General features: G+C 38.1%; 1 pseudogene; it reads left to right on the top strand.

The window, feature by feature from the left end:
- Positions 1-15892: 15892 nt before the first annotated feature.
- LOC114475082 (uncharacterized) lies at positions 15893-16010 on the top strand (annotated as a pseudogene).
- Positions 16011-16905: the final 895 nt, after the last annotated feature.

The following is a 16905-nucleotide window of genomic DNA, read 5'->3' as shown; positions in this document are numbered from 1 at the left end:
TCTTTTAGTGGAGGATCCAACTCCAGCTCCTTCACCTCCTGAGGAAGAATCACTCCCCCCCAGTCCTCAATGCAAAGTTTTTCATCCACATCTTTATCATCGCTCATGCTCCACCCCAGTGTCAGGAACCGAGCTACGGCTGGAATTTTTGACATGTCCCCATATCTGTTTTTCTCCAGGTTGTTGTTTTTCCTGGTTAGCTTTCTAAAAGTATTCTTTGTCAGGTAAGAATAGAAGAACTGCATCTGCTAACGTATATGCATATCTTCTAACAATATCTACTTCTCCTCCGACGAAAACTCCTTTCTCGCTTTCCCCCAGCTCTGTCATATTTCCCACTCTGACCTCATCAAAGAAACTACCCAAATCCTCCCTGACATCTATCTTTCCTTTCCAATTAAAAGGTGTTCCTCTCATAAAAAAAAAAAAAAAAAAAAAAAAAAAAAAATTCCAAACCGTCATGATCTTTGGGAGGTAATGGATAAGCCAAAAATGTATGTATCACCGACCCATCATCCCGAGGGATTGCTATCAGGTGTGGAATTACTAAGACTCCCATTTCAGCCGAATCAAAACTATTCCATCCTTCTTCTTCACCGAGTAATAAACCTGCTAACTGACTCCATTCCCATGCTTCAAAGAATGCAGAGGGCCTTATCTTTGCTTCTTCTCTTAGTTTAGAGAGATTTTGTGGGGAATGTCCGCTACAATTCCACATCGCTTCTTCCCATAAGCCGCTTCTAAACGGCTCTTCAGCTATTTCCCTGCTGGTGTTACTTGACACTACTTCCAGTATTAATTTATATGCATTTGTGGCCTGTGTCAAATCAACCCCCAGTATGATAGACATACATTTTTTCGCCTTTATCCACCACACTGTCTGGTTCATCATCATTTAACCATTTTTTTTTTTTTCATCGGGATTTGGTTGTATTAAAAACACAGTGTCTTAAAGGATTTCTGTCATCGCTTCTCTGTGCAATCCAATATTTCCTCCTTTGAATCCGTGGCAGACTACCATTCCCTGTATGATACAGGCTCCTATTTAATTTTTTTTTTTTTTTCAAAAAATCCTGCATCATTATTTTTTCCAAAATAGTCTCCTGTAACCTTATCGATTTACATTGCGTCCCATTCCCGTATGTGAAATTTCTAGTCCAATTTTTGTTACGTCTTTCCATTTCTGGAAAATGTTGACATACCATTTTACGGCGTCTACGCTACATTTTTTGTCCTTTATAATCTCTAATACCACGTTTCCATCTAATTTTCTTTGAAATCTTCTTATCTTTTTGTATCGTAAACCCCGGGGTCATCAATGGCATAGTTTTAATATCATGAACCAGAGCCTTTTTCCCAACGGTTCAAATTTAAAATTGCAAAAAAAAAAAAACCTCTTAATCAGCTGTGGAAGGACATTTCACAATGTTATATTCTTCCTCTGTGATCTCATCATGAGATGGGACATTCCACACTGAGTATTCGTCTAATTTCTGTTTGTTTTATACACTCCAAACTTCTCTTCAGTTATTTCCCATTTTTTCCTTAATATCTGAATATAGGATTGATATCTGCCTTCTATTGAAGTATCCCTTCTTTCTCACCAATACAGCTTCCTCTCACAGCGAATCCTTCTGCAGTAGTATCGTCATAAATCTTCTCATAATCCTCCCATGTGCATATTTCCATGTCACCCTTTACTGCCTCACAGACTCATAGACTCTCATATGCTACCCTTGAGAGCCTTTCCATAGTCTTCATCAGTTCTTCCTCACAGCATGGCCCCTGATAAGCTTCAAATGCTATCTCGCATCCTCTCAGTTCCATCATATCCATTCTCTTAACACGCTTCTTACTTCCCTAATTTTGTTATATTACTAATTGTAGTATTTAATGTAGTCACCGGAAAAGTTGTTGCTTTTACATATTTATTAGGTGATTCGGGTGAATTTTTATCTTGTGGCCTTGTCACGTTTCACTCAGGCCCCTCTTTACCATTTCTATCTTTATCAACCTTATTCTCCTACACACCCCCTTCCCTTTATCCACAAGACTCTTCATTAAAGCTGTGTTATTTATTAGCAATAATTTCTTCCACATTCTTCCTCAATGCAGTTAAGCCGCCTGGTCTCTTTCCCTTAACACTTTCCTAGCCTCCCTATCATAATGCCTTTTATTCCATATTAGGTGCAGCCTCTCCATTCTTCCGATGGGATAACCTTTTTCTCTGTAATGAGAATAGCACCACAATTGCATCATTATATTATTTACATTTTTCCATTTTTATTTATTTATCTATAAAAAAATTTTTTTTTTTTTTTTTTTTTTTCTACGACACTATTCTCTATCAGAGTGTCTTCCTCTGGCTTTTTTATATCTTTTCTTTTTTGAAGACAAGCCTCCTCCTAGGTCCCTTCTTTTCCTTATTATCCGGAGTACTCACAGGAGTATCTACCCAAGTCTCCCTTGGTTTTTCATCTACTCCCGTGAGGCCATCATCATTTCTCCTAGCTTTTCACCTATGTTTGTGAGTTCTACTTTATCTTTAGCAGACCTCCGTTTAGTTTTAGAAACTCGGCAGGCCCCAGCCAACTCTATTCCTGCCATCCTTCTCTACCAGCCGATAGTCATATCTTGTCCTCCTATCCTGCCTTTTTCCCATCCATCTGAGACAGAACACTCCTTCCATACACAGACAACACTTCCCCGGTTGATACTCCCTCTCCGTGGGAAGAGAACCAGGAAAATGTCCTGGAAACAGCACACGTATCGTTATTATCTCATCCACGGAGCAGAGAGCATCACCAATCCCATGGTCAGGTGGGCTCGGTCCAGTAAGACCTGGTAAAACTCATCAGCCTCCGAAGGGTGATACGGAACCTCCCAAGTGGGGAGAACCGCTTCTTCCACCACAGTTTTTGAAGTCATAACTTCGGAGGCCCTGTTGGAATTGTGTCCTGCCTATCAATCCCTTTTACATCATTATTCCTTAAACCGCCTTTTAACTCGGACTTGCTGGGGGTGATATTTTTCCTCCATCCGTAATGTATATTACGTTACCTTCCTGTCGGTCGATTACCCGGAATTCTTTTCCGTTTTTTATCCACCTGTCTTTTGCCTGTAACACAGGATAATTCTGGGTCAATCTGGTAACTGTTTTGCGATGTTTAGGCTGGCTTAATATTTGGTTGATGTAAAATAAATTGTCATGGCTCCACCAGTCTTTCCCTATCGCGGCTATTGCTTCTTTCGCTGATCTAACAGCTCGTTCCGCAACACCGTTTGTATTGGATTGGTATGTGATCGCAAGAACGTATTCTATTTGAAGATCATACAACAGTTTCTGGAACTTTGACTCAGAGAACATTGTGGCATTATCACTTTTTACTTCTGTTATTGTCATGTTTCCCTGTAGATATGACAGCGAGCATTTTTCTGCCTCTTCTTGTGTCTCAGGCATCAGGGGAAATATCCTTGTATTTCCTCCTGCGTTATCTGCTATTACCAAGAACTTTTTATATATTATTTATTTATTTATTTATTTATTTATTTATTTATTTATTTATTTATTTATTTTTATTTTGGTACAGCCTGAACAGGCATCAAGCAAGGCGCTTCATCTACTTTTCTAACGACTCCGAGTTCCTCCAATTCCGGTATTGTTTTTGTTTTCCTGGCATCGTCCCCCTAGTAACATATGGCTGAGTTTTTATCATACCTACGTCATTCTTGAATTTTGCCACTTCTGCTTTTCTTAGTATGCCTATTATTCTTTCTTTATCACTTAATTCAGATTTATCTATTACGTTTTGTAATACTTCTGGAATTATTATTTCTTTCATCCATCTTACTGGATTTCTCTCCAGCCAGTCTATATCTTTAAAAGCCAACAGTGCATGGGGACCTATCAAGACACCCCTGCCCCTAAATTTTCCTATTGGCATGGTGCATTCTTTCCCATTTGCTAATTCCACTAAGGCATATTTATTCATGGGTTCTGTCCAAGGCTCTAATAAGATGGACATATTTGTTCTGTGTCTGATGTAACCCCCTGGAGTTCTCGTTTATCTTTAGCCACCCTATTATATCATTTTCGATTATTTCTCACCCCGGGAGCGTTACTGTGCTTTGCTCCTTCTTGCCCGAGGAACTACCTGATAGTCCTTTATCCACTTCATCTTCCATTCTTCCTTTTCTTTCATTAGATTGTCCCTCTCTGCCTTTGTCATTTTCTGAAAATCTTCGTCCGACACTCTCGGACAGGCAGGTGCTCCTTCTTTTATTCCTGAATTCCTTGGTTTCTGACCCTTCTGAGTCTCCCGTAACCTCTGTCCCTCCATTTGATTCTTTCGCGGAAAATACCCTGGTATCTCAGGCCTGATCTGATTTGGGTTTCCCTTTCTTTGACCTCCCGCTGTTGAATTTAGCCTCGGAGAGTTTTCTTCCCTGTGATTCCCTTGATATGTTTGTCGTGGTGCAAAAGAGCTCTGTCTTCTTGATGTTTGTATTATTTTTGTTACAGACCCTGTTTCATAGTCACTCACCCAGGTGACATATGCGTATTTTCGTGGCATTTCAAATTTTTCTGTGGTGCTATTTATTATTTTTATCTGGCCATTATCAGTTGTGAGTCTTAGCTCCTCTTTTTCTGGTAAATTAGTTTTTTTCTCTGTCGTCATCATTAGTTCTTTCTGTGGTGGGGGGAATGTGGCGTTTGGACAATTTCATCATCCCCCTCCTCCGAGCTTACTTCTATCGGGTTGTTGTCTTTTTCTCTGGAGGGGTGAAGGCTTCCTGAGCTTCTATAAGCATTAATTGTCTCCTCTCGCTTTTTCGCTTCTTCTTCCTGCTTTTTTACAATCTGGTCATAATGTCTCAATTTTTTCTCCACATAGCTCAACTCTTGTCTGTACTGATCGACTTGTTCCTGGAAAGATTGTTTTTGCAATTCTAAAGCTGATCTGTTTGCTATTTCTCCTTCCTTTATTTGGATGTTCTTTTTTATTTCTAATATTTGCAACTCCCTGAGATGTCGTTCCTGATTCCCTTTTTCTTTTTTCCGCCTTTCCTTTTCAGCATTCCTATGCTCTTCCTCAGCCGTTTCACATCTTAATTTTAATTCCTTTAATTCAAACTCAAGGAGAGCGTCTCTTTCTCTGCTCTCATTATTGCTCGGCCCTGTCACATCTCTATACTGATGATAGGCCTCCCCAGCTCTTTTCTCTAACCTTACTTCGTACGCCGTTTTTCTTTTCGGATATTTTCCTGTTTTTGTATCCCTCCTGTTTATATCCTTATTGACTGATATGGGCCATCGCGTTGCCACCCATCTCGCCACTCCGTCACCATCTTCCCCACGGGGATTTCTTGGGTTTAGAATAGTACATTTTGGCCCTGATATTTCTGCCACCAATGTGTCTCCTAGGTTTGCTCTTACTGTTGTAATCACGTCATTGAATCTCACGGTTTCAATCTCTCTGCTAAGTACCCTAGTACCGGTGGAGCCTGTTGACAATCCTCCTGTCGAAACTCTTCGAACAGGAGAAAAAAATGGGGAGGTAACTCCCTCCACCATTGCTTTATCTTACGTTTGTGTCACAGTATCCCCGTAAGCGGAGACTGAGGTATCTCCTTGAGAAGAGGGCTTCAATAGCCTTTTTCCCCTCTGATTCCACGCGTGTTTGAATAGGCTTACCTTAACCTGATTCATTCAATAAAAGACACCTTTCCGATTTTGTGTTCAAAGTGCTAGACCTCACACTTCTAATCTCTCACTCTTTTTCTTTGCACACTCTGTCCAGGGTGATCAGGTCTGCCAGAGTAACAATTACTAAAGAGCTGGAGATTTTTCCACTACTTTCGTACTGAGTTATCCTTTATTCCTCATAGGGTGAAAGTCAATCAATTCACCCTCCTCCTACCAAGCAGTATGGTAGGGAAATGAGACTCTCTCTCTACACCTTTTTTAGGGACACTCCGTAGGTTTTCTAATTAGACTCGGTACTCGTTTTATTTTTCCCGGACTAATAGGTTAACTTAGTCGTGCTCCACGTATGGGCGCCATGTCGTTAGCCCGCGGGACTTTATAACGGCAGGGGATCTAAAACTGTCGTAACTTCACACAAGAATTCCCCCTCTACCTTGTCACCGAAGCTGGCTGCCTATCCTCTATTAAATGTTATCTTAATAAAGAAAAGGACTATATGTACCTCCTCTTATAGGAAGTCCAAGAGTCGTCTCGCTATTTTGTGGGATTGATATTAAGACCCACCGAGTGTAGGTCAAGGCTGGAAACAACTCTTTTTTACAACAGCATGAGTTAGCCCCCCCTGACTCCCCTGATAAAGAGGGAGCCAAGAGCGGACTCACTTACCAGAGGTCTAGAAGTGTGTCTCCCGACCCAGGAGTCATCTCAGATATGGGTGTTTGCAGGCGGTTGATTTAATCATGAAGGCTTCTTAATATTTAATGGTTTTTATTAAAGGTTTACAAAAATCAAGTAAAAGTCAATCAAAAAGTTTCAAAGTATCAAAGTCCTAAACTATCAGCTGATAGAGAAAGACGGGGGCCTCATGAACAACTGAATGTCCGTCTAAAGGAGGCCCACGAATACAGTAATCAGTGATATATTTATAGCCCAAAGCATGGCGTGATAACGTGTCATAATACATGCCCTAATCACCTTAGCGAATAGGAAAAGAGAACACAAGTTCATACTGATGTCAAGGCCTTACTGGCGTAGCAGTAGCAGGTGCTCTAACTCACCCAGCTGTCATACGAAAGTACAAAAGGTTATACAGATGTCATGGCAATACAAAAGTACAAAAGTTCACTCAGATGTCATGGTCCAACTGGAGTACAAAAAGTTACTTAAAGGTGGTTTCCATCTGTTTGTGTGGTTAATACTTAATGCATCCTGTTTAACCGACACCTCGAGGTGTTAGTTCTTCTTTCGAAAAACAGACGTCTTCTAAGAAAAAAGAAGTATCACTACCGGATGGTCATGTTTAGGTCACATTGAGGTCACATTTTTCCTAGCATTTCTCTATAACAATAGCAGTTTAATAGCTGTATTGGTTAAATAAGCATTTCTTTGCAGGGTAATGAATGAATGATTAATACACAATCATACAACAGTATTTTTATGAATTTCAAAAGAATCATACATAAACATAGATTTCTCAGAAACTCCAGATATCAGCTTTAGGAAATGTGATGCTCTCTCTGTCTTTCTCTCTAACACACACACACACACACACACACACACACACACACACACACACACACACACACACACACACACACACACACACACACACACACACACACACACACACACACACACACACACACACGCGAATAGACTCACTGCTAATTTGGAGGTGGAAAAGCAATTACAGACAGGCAGGTTGATTTTGATTTTAATTGTAGCCCTTGCTGTGAGTTCCACCTGTTATTGTCGACAGCCAGCAAACATAAATGTGAAGCTGTCAGTCCCAAAAAATCTCTTGTGCAGTTTAAACCTTAAAAACCCATTCAGCCTATAACTACTATGGTTCCATGATTACCAGTTCCAAGTTCTTATAATAAACCATGGCTGAGCAGTTTTAGAGTAGCTTGATCACTGCCAGTTCTTGGTTACATGTGCGACTGCAGTCGTCTCCCCTCTGAATGCTGCATAGCAATGTGAAAACATTATTGCATGCGTTTAAACTGGACCCTGTGGGCTCTCAGGGCTAATATGCACATTTGCATTAACTGCATCAGCCTCAGCCTCGTCATTATCGCCCATCCGTCAAACCCTAACACATTTCCAGCTGATGATGGAGACCATTATCACTCTTGGACACGCATGCACTTATCAACAACAGTTGCACATATACAGAACCTGTTCAGACATGTGCAGGAATGTTCAAGATTCATCCATAATGTTGTTAATCTACATTTTTAGGTGGTTTTGTTCGACAAAAAGTAAAGAAAACCCCTCAAATATTTTTATTGACTGTATGAAATTTGAGGTCACTGTCCAATTATATTGTATATGTAACTGGATGGATTTTTTATTTTAATGCCACGTAGCATGTTTAATCAGCGTAACTACTTTTTGTAATTTATAATTTAATTTGTTACTAGTTTGTGTAATGTGTTTTGGGTTAACCTTCTTTTGTTTTCAGGATTAGAGCCGTGTACCAGTCCTTACCCCATGTGGTGGCTTTCTTTCACGTATTTTGAGTGATGTGCTATGCCTCACTGGTGGTCCGGGGTTATGTGTTTTGTCTCGTCTCTTTGTGACTGTGGGGTAAGTCCCGTTTTTGGTCCAGTTACTTTGATATAGTTTTGTTTATTTCCCTTCTGTTTTGCACAACAGAGGCCAACAAAAGAATGTTTTTTAAAAATGTAAAATGTGATGATTAAATGAAAACAAATCTAAATCATTGGAATCTTGTCTCCTGCCCCTTGTGTGATTGAGCCTGTGTTTTGCTGGTCAGATGGGTGTTTCGTTCCTTTCCAAATGAGTGTTTGGAGAAAGAATACGTCACCCTCATCTTGCCACATATAGTTGATGCTGGCATTCTTCTGCATATCCCTGATTATATAAAAGTGTTAGTTACTGTCAGATAAGCTACATACTCACCAATATTGGGGTCGCCTGGAATTTAAACGTGGTCACCTGAAAAGTTTACTAATTGATTAAAAAAAAATACTGATTAAAATCTTTAAATAAATGTGAGGCAACATGCAATCTTAAACAACTGTATTTTATACGTTCACTTTTTCAAACATAAATCTAGCTCAAATAAAATGCAGTTAAAAAAATAATTTGATCTGACTCAATTTGTCACTAATTCTGTATTTGTAACAACCGTGATTAATAACTAATTCTAGAAAAATTATAGGAAAATTGTGATATCAAAATGGGGTTACGATCCAAAAAAGATTCCACAATATTTTGGAGGATATCCGAATGTGGTTCTCAAACTTTTCACAGTCCCTGAAGCCATATACCCCCTACTCCTGCACTTAAAAACATAATAATGTAATGTCATCTGTAATGTAGCCTTAGAGTGGATTTTACCAATCCTGATGAGGAATAATCTATAATACTAACTAGAATAATTGCATTAACTGAAGAAAATACAAGCGATGATGCAGGTGCTGGCCTGCATCTCACTGCATTAGCTTATCATTGGCATTGGCATTCAATTACATTAACAGAGCAAACACATTAGCCTAACATTAGCATTAGCCTGGCATTAATATTGACCAAGTATTAGCTTTAACCTAGCATTATCATTATCCTAGCAATACACATTAACCTAGCATGAGCATTCACTAAGCATTAACCTAGAATGAGCATTAACTAAGCATTAACCTAGCAATAGCATTAACCTAGCATTAACATTAACATAGCAATAGCATTAGCCTAGCATTAAGATTGACTTAGCATTAGCTTTAGTTTAGCATTAGGCTAGCAATAGCATTAGCCTAGCATTAGCATTAGCTGCTCTATTTATATTGTTGTTTCCAATGTCACTGTTTTTTATTTTCATTCACGTACCCCATGACAATTTGCGTACCCCTGGGGGTACCTATACCCCACTTTGGGAACCTAGGGCCTATACTGATTATGTCTCATCATTGGCAGCATTTCAAACATTCATATCTTGGTTTGTGATCCATATGTTTATGAAATGTGACTCAGTTATGTGGGGTTGGTGCCTAAAGTACCCCGCCAATTTTCATCCAGACTTCTTAAAAAAATTAGTGTCCATACATTTGGACCTAATGTATCATTATTACAGTGACTAGAAATGTCTTAGAAAAGCTTTTAAATTAGTGTGAATGATCATTGTACCATAATCAAGATCACTGATCCAGATAAGTGTGAATATCTGGCAAAGAGGAGATTCGCCGCTTGGTGGAGGTTTACTTTACTTGTGTGAGTGTGTGTTTGTGAAGAGATACACATCCACACTTGTTTGTTTCTTGGTCTCTGTTGTGGTGAAAGGAAAACTAAAACCATTAATACTGTATGTGTAGATCCTTGAATATGTGCATTGATATCTATTTAAGAGTGCCCATCTTTAGCAGGTGGATGTTTATAGCGCTATCGTGAGCTAGCTCATCTCGCTCAGCTTTCTTATGAGGATGAATTTGAACTGAGACAGAAATAAAGACAGGATGAGAGGAAATGAAATCAAATGATTAAAGTGAATCAATTTATTGAATTGTTGATTTCCTGACCTTCTGTGTTGATGCATAAATGCATGTCTTCTCATAGACCAGCTTATTACAAAGATGTGCATCTTCATGAGCATCACTGCATCTTCATAAGTTCATTCATAGTGGTGAAAGTATTAAATTGCAACACCAGACTAGAAAGAGCTATTTGCCATCAGAGCTATTTATTTCTTTACTCATAAATGAAGTTACTGAAACTCAAATATGTGCATGCAATATGTTTTTTTATGAAAGCAAACACAGTGTACTGTATTATACAGTATGTGTGCAAACGCATGTGTTGCACATTAATTGGCCAACAGCAGCCAAACGTGTATGATTGCTTTATCTTTTTCAATGGCACATAAATTTGTTTTCACATACCCCTTTTTTTTTTTTTTTTTTTTTCATAAAATTGCTTCATTTGTATGTATGAGTTTGTTGGCAGGTGAATTAGTCTGCTTGCACATTGCAAGCTCAGCCTGTCTGATTGCAGCATAATTACCATAAATCAAATTTACATTTGTCATGTAATTTAGTCTTCATCTTAGTTTTGCCCTGTTAATTTTAGTGTCCTCCACAAATAAGATTTATTGTCATACAGATTAATATCACGCTCACGCACACGCAAATGCTCTCTCACACGTCCCACATCGCGCTCTATCGACCCTGAACTTGTTCCATAACACGTGATTACCTGCTGATTCTCCAGTGTGAGCGTAAGTTTGACTCACAGAAAGGAGTTGACAACAGGCAGCAAGTCATAATTCAGCCTTTATGCTATTTGTTCTACATGTCTGTAAAAAACAAGCAAAAAAATCAATAACATAAAGATACAGTAATGCATTGCTATTAGCAACATTTCAAGGCACCGTGCATGTCCTATAAATTCTCCAACATCATCTCCTGTGACTATTTTTTCACTCGGACCACATATGACAACTGTTCCTTTCTTTCATTTATTGATCAACTAAAACACATGTTCATGGATTTTCATTTTTCGCTTGTTTTATATGTATTCCTGCTTTAAAAATTCCTAAATGGAATCAGTACATTTGCACTGGTGGATAATAAAAATTTAATTTGGAGACTTTAATTCATTCAGTGCCATTGACATAATATTACGTCAATTACGTTTTATCACAGAGATTACTAGAATACACCCTGGCGGAGGTCCCTCATCAATATTTAAGCTGTAGTGTGACGTAGTGACACACTGGTGCCCTGAAGGTGGCAGCAGCGCACCTGGATGACAGATTAGCCACTGATGCTACCATTAGCTCAGGAGGAAGAAGCAGGGACGAGGGAGATTATGGGGCTATGGAGTGATATTGTGACGTATCCAGCATCTCACAGCACCACATACCAACACGGAACATGTGTGGACCTGAGTGGATAATTGATTATGTTGCGATCGTGAGATAAAACCATCAACTAACCGGGCCAAACGGGTCATCTCTGCGTGTCGGGAGGAAGTTACGTTTTTGTGATTGAAGTTGGGAGCAGATACAAAATACACTAAGCAAAACATTCAACTGTGAGCCAGATAGCAAAACAATAGGTGACATGTCGGTGGTAGCAGCGCACCTTTGGATGAGAGATCACCCGTGATGGGCGGAGCTCAGAGGGAGAGGAAAGGAGTTTTGCTGAGTTTTAGTGTCTATCCACTGCCTTTGGCTATAATCTGACTTATTTATATTTTTTTGAATGTTCATTGATATGTACTGTCCCTACTTAAATAAATAAATATTATCCAGAACTTGCTATTTTCCCATGCATATGACAGTAATTTTTAAATTTCAAATAGTTTGAAAGAACTCTAGATGTTTCCAAAGTTCTGAATTTTTCCTTAATTTATTATACAAAATATCCTTAGTGATATCTGTCACTTATTGTTTGGATATTATTGTTTCCTTACAAACAGTATTAATTGTTTAAACGTTAAAGTCCAAATAACGCCTGGGGGTCCACTTGAGTTCAAACTGGCCCATATTTGGCCCCTGATCTAAAATGAGTTTGACCCCCCTGCTCTAGAAAATGCGTGCCAATGGATTGCTGATCTGTTGAACGTTTAGCCACTCTCTGACATCAGTAGACTTGCCATGGGCTCAAATATTGTGCAACCCTGAGAGGTCAAATAAATGTGTTCATACGCATGTCATTATTTATGTCAGTACCGAAGAGGCTTGAACCTCACTCCATTGTTGCCAAGGTCATTTCAAACTTTCTCAAACTGCACTCCAAAAGTTGTACTAATGCCATTTTCTAGTTTAAAGGTTTTAATCGCCTCTGGAACTTGGAAAAAGAAAATAATTAGGTGAACTACTCACATAAACAGAGGACCTAATAATTAAGAAGGCCAATAAGCTGATTAAATCACATGTTGATGAGAAAAAACTAGTCTCAGATACAAAGAAACAACAACCTTCCAGCAGTGAAAAAAGGATAAAGCACATTTAATTTAAAGCGCCCTCTGGGGCTAAACCGATGAGTGCTGCTTCCATAGCCTCCGTCTGCCACTGCACTTGTCGACTGTGGCACAGCAGTGTTGTTGGCTGAGCGTGACATGCTGTTTTATTCCTGGTCACCCAAATCAAATAAAAAGTATTGGAACAGTGAACAATGAATACAAAAAAAACATGAAAAATATATATATATATATATATATATATATATATATATATATATATATATATATATATATATATATATATATATATACATATATATTTATATGTATTATTGGGCTCCATCTCCCAATGTCTTTTGGATCTTTATTAACATCTTCACATTATATTCTTTTTTCTTCCCAAGCCGTCATCCAACAGTAGCATAACCTTCCAATAGCACTATAACATATACGTATATATATATAACATGCCGGAGACTCAGAGGGAACGGATGTTGGTTGTGGTTTTAGATTGTTTTTTGTGTCTTTATTTTTTTGGAGTGTATTTCTAAATCCGTAATTTTACTTGTACTTAAGTACATTTTCAAAAAAATTAAAGTAGTTTGTTACATTTCTACATCCAACCATTACTGACTATATTGTTTTTTTTTGTTTCAAAATGATCAATGGACAATGTGAAACTGCAAATTATTAAATGACCAGACAACAATCAAATGCATCACATCAGTAGCCGAGTAACCAGATTATATGTAATGCACCGCCCCAAAACCTATTATTTATTTAATTTTACACTTTGACAAACCTTTTATCTTATACAGATGCCTTTGTGGAAAAAAAAAAAAAGTTTTGATCTCTTTCTTATTAAGTTTATACATGAGATGTTTACTGTATGCAAGGGAACTGTGGCTATTACCAAAAATAAACATGGGGGGTGAAATTAACTAGTAACTTTTACTTTGAGTACTATTAAATTGAGCTATTTTTTACATGAACTTTTAGGTTTTCATGTATGTCGTACTTGTATTTGAGTATAGTTTCAATCAAGTAACAGTGCTTCTACTTGAGTAGGATATATTAGTACACTTTACATATCTTGGTACTACCAACTGTAACTAATCACATCCACAATTTACTAATATGCTGCATTTCACATGGATCACTAAAAGTCCCAGTGTTAGAACATTTTTTCCCCATTTATACTTTTCATTTTTCACTCCACTGTTGGCTTTCAGTCTATTTTATTGGCCGATAAAACAACAGACTTTAGCTCCACCATACTGTGTGTTTGTAAATCAACAGAGGTAAGAGGAGCTCAACAATCTCGAAGTAGACTTATTCACTGAATTTATCGATTTCCAAACAGTTCGTTTTTTTTCCTCATATTTAGCAATGACACAGAATGCTTGGATTTTGTAAAAAGGCAGTTTTTACCACTCAAATACAACATTTAAATAGGTAAATATGTTGTAACTGTTCTAAGTAGGATAGGCTGCAAGTATCTTCATTATTTTAAAAAATATATAAATTAAAAACTAGTATCATGAATAGATATGACATGTTTTACATCAGTGTTTCCCAACCAGGGGTACGCGTACCCCTAGGGGTACGTGGAAAAATTAAGAATTTAATATAATCATAATGTATTAGTATTATTAATACAGTATTAATAATACAAACATTTACTATAATATTATTTTTATTGCATTGGAGGCAACGTTTAATTTGAGTTAAATAAGAAGATAATACCTGAATATTAATTGTTCAATTTATGAAGATGAAATAAAATTACTTGCGTTGAGTATTCAGTTGTGATATGTTCTACTTTTGGAGAATCATGAACACGTATGAGTGAGGGGGTTCTCATGGTATGACAAAAAAACTCAAGGGGTACACAAGACAAGAAAGGTTGGGAATGACTGTTTTACATAACATAAGTGAAAGTATCCCTAATATTTACATTTAATGATCCAAATATGTCTTCATGGTAGTTTTTGAATATCTAATTTCACAAGACGCAGCAAGTGAAGACTAGCTAAAAAAAGATTATTTCTTTTTTTCTTCTTTTTTTTAACCAAGAAAGGAGTTTTTCCAACTCATTCTGCCGTGTTGTTTACACAAAGGACAAAATAATAAATGAGCCCTGCTTTCATTTGCCGTGTTATTGTCCCCTTGCAGGAGAGGTTTACAAAGTGTGGCGTGTTTATTTGTGTCCCATGTTTAATATAGGTAACTTAGAGCACAACTATACATAAAACATGAGACCGTTAAAACCCGGATTTAAATGAAAACCATAAATTACGATAAAACAACGTCCCGAAATGCTGTAAAAAGGGGACAAAAAAAAGTGGGCGTAGCAGTGAAACGTTTGACTGAGTTGGTAGGTGTGGTTTTAAACAGTGTTAAAGTGAAGAAGTAAGCTAATAAATTTAACATTGCAGTCTTGTCTCGGACTTGAAGGCATCTTTACTCGGTCTTGTCTCGGTCTCGGAGTGCCCGAACTCAGAATTTTTTTTTTATCAAGACCAGCACTGATTTCTTCTATTCTTCAACTTTACTAATGTGACAATGAAGAGAAGAAAACAATAAATATCTTTGATTCATGAGTTACATTTTTTGTTGTCGTCTGTCAAATATGTTTTAAAGAAATTAAAACTAAAGACAATTTTCTTTAACTGTTCTTGTCTAAAAATCTTTTCATTGATTTTTATGGCCTCTGTCTTGTCTCCGTCTTGGTCTCGGTGCATTCTGGTCTTGGGCATGTCTTGGTCTCAGATAATGTGGTCTTGAGCACAACACTAGGAATAACTATGAGAGTGAAACAACAAATAGAAGACGAGAGAAACTGAGGGAAAGATTAGGGGTTGTGACTCAAGGAGGTAAGTGGTGCATTAAAAATGAGACAATTTGATGAGATGTGGGAGTGTAATAAAGAAGCAGCAACAAGGAAATTGTAACTCAAGCGCTGGTGTAAAGAAAAGTGAATCAACAATAAAGAAAAGGGTGAGAAAACTCCTCCACACATCTTGTATTTGAACATGTTGTACTTCATGAAAAAACAATATTGTGATGTCCACATTAGGTGTGATTTTGTTCAGTATTGCACATTTATATCTCTGTGCACACCTGCTGTCTTTTGTCTATGTGATACGTCACATTTTTTCCTTTCGTTTTTGCTTCGTGGCCATACCAGCCTGTCATTGTGGCCACACCATCCTGTCATTGTGGCCACACCAGCCTATCATTGTGGCCACACCAGCCTGTCATTGTGGCCACACCAGCCTGTCATTGCCCGATCCCGTTAGATCTCGGTAGCTCAGCAGGTCTGGGCCTGGTTAGTAGTTGGATGGGAGACCACTGAGAATTCCAGGGGCCACAGTGGGGGACAGTCACCCCAGTGACACTTTACCCACATTGCCTAGTATGAATGTAGTGTGTGAGTGAGTGACCGATGGCGCACTATGGCAGCCTCGCTTCCGTCAGTCTGCCCCAGGGCAGGTGTGGCTACAACAGTAGCTTACCACCACTAAGTGTGGAGTGAAAGAATAATCCCTTAATTCTGTAAAGCGACTTTGAGTGTCCAAAAAAAGCACTATATGAAATTGATGCATTATTATTATTATTATTATTATTCTGCCTCTCCACAGAATACAACATCAAGATTGAGATTCTTCCTTTTCCCTATAATACAGACATGTCTTTAAACATTTGTTAGGGTATTTTTTGTCCATAACTTTAATAAAAAACTAAGTTTGTTTGCTCTGCATTGTTGGTGCATAAAAGGAAGATGACCCTTAACTGAAAAAAATATAGTTTATTACAAAATGTTTAGGGACCAGTTGTTGCAGCTCATCTAAAATCAAATATCCTCCTGCGTTGAGAGAAAGAAAAGAGTTCCCATCATTTCTGGTGTCCCAGAAATTGTCTCGCATGGGAGTGGGAGTGTTCTTTGGTTCAGGAGTTCCTTCAGCTCAGAGAGAAAGAGGATGAGGAGGAAGAAGAATGAGGATAGGGGGGGTAGAAGGACGGGCTATGTTGCCTGTGTGTCTGGGGGCGCCTTCTTATCAATTCTAGCTATGCCTGCTTTGTGACCCTAACTACATGAGAAGATACTGTATCCCAGAGACAAAGAAGAACTTACAAAATGTACAATTTGATTGTATATGAGCACACAATGTTTCTGTTCACAAGTACAATGAACAGTTTATTGTGCACTGTATACATGAACACACATTTGATGATATGATTAATAGAATAATTGTCGTACACATTCTTTC

This window comes from Gouania willdenowi, chromosome 13, assembly GCF_900634775.1.
Source record: "Gouania willdenowi chromosome 13, fGouWil2.1, whole genome shotgun sequence".
NCBI lineage: Eukaryota > Metazoa > Chordata > Actinopteri > Blenniiformes > Gobiesocidae > Gouania > Gouania willdenowi.
Note: the sequence above shows the minus strand (reverse complement) of the source record. Positions and strands in the feature narration are given on the sequence as shown.